Raw genomic sequence first — 1,044 nt, 5'->3', positions numbered from 1 at the left:
AAAGTATTTTCTGATCACCAAGTGTCGTTGACTCAGAAAAGCATGCAGAACTTTTTTTCTTTTTCCATCATATAGTGTAAGAATATATTAAATTTTATTTGGTGAAACAAATGTGAAAAGAGATATTTTAAGACTTTACTAGAGCATGATTTGGATGTGTGGAAAATATCCCAGACATTTTTTTTCCATGCTGTAAATACCACAGGCTTGAATTTGAACAATAATATGAAAAATGTCAAGTCATTGAGCATAGTAATTAAATTCCACTTCAAACATGCCTTTTCTATCAGCTAATGATTGGTTCCAGCTCCTAATCCATATTCATGACAAAGTGAAGAATTCGCGTCAAATCGAGCAAGTTCTTGGCGAGTAAGGATGTGTGAAGAAGACCTCTGTCGTTGAAGCTTTACTGACTCCAGGAGCATCAAGGACTTTGAAGAAAGGAATATTCGCTTCACTAAGATGCAAATGGTAAGTGTCGAATTCCGTTAAATGTTTTCAGTACGTAAAATTCCGAGGTCAGTCCTGAAGTTGGTTTTATTGAAGTTGCTGTTCGCTCTGCGCGTTTTAAGATTAAAACAAATTAAAGAAGAAACAAAACTATATAAGAGTTGCGGAAGAGTTAATGATAAATAAACTAAATTTTAGGTTCCTTTCTGTGGCAAGGAAACTTTCCAAATTGTTCGAAGTGGCCACGTGCTGAGAACTTTGTCAACTGTTTTGCATCAAGTTGAAAATTTCGTATTTCGTTATTCACTCGCTTTGAAAAAATCCTAATTATACGACAGTCTAGTTGTTCGTGTAAAATCAAGTTGTTCTCTTGAAATTCAGGTACAACTTAAAATCTCCAAATTTGTTGGCTCGCTAAACCATCTTCGGTGTGTAGTGCTGTTTATAATGCTGTACAAGATAGGTACGTTTTCTGTAAAACCCCATACATTAATTGTATATGCACCACCATCATAACGACCCTCTGCCAAAAACAGCCAACGTAAATAGAGTTCGTTTCGCAAAATGTATACATGATTAATGTATGGGGCTGTG

This window comes from Pavona decussata, unplaced genomic scaffold, assembly GCF_977016875.1.
Source record: "Pavona decussata unplaced genomic scaffold, jaPavDecu1.1 SCAFFOLD_260, whole genome shotgun sequence".
Classification (NCBI taxonomy): domain Eukaryota; kingdom Metazoa; phylum Cnidaria; class Anthozoa; order Scleractinia; family Agariciidae; genus Pavona; species Pavona decussata.
Note: the sequence above shows the minus strand (reverse complement) of the source record.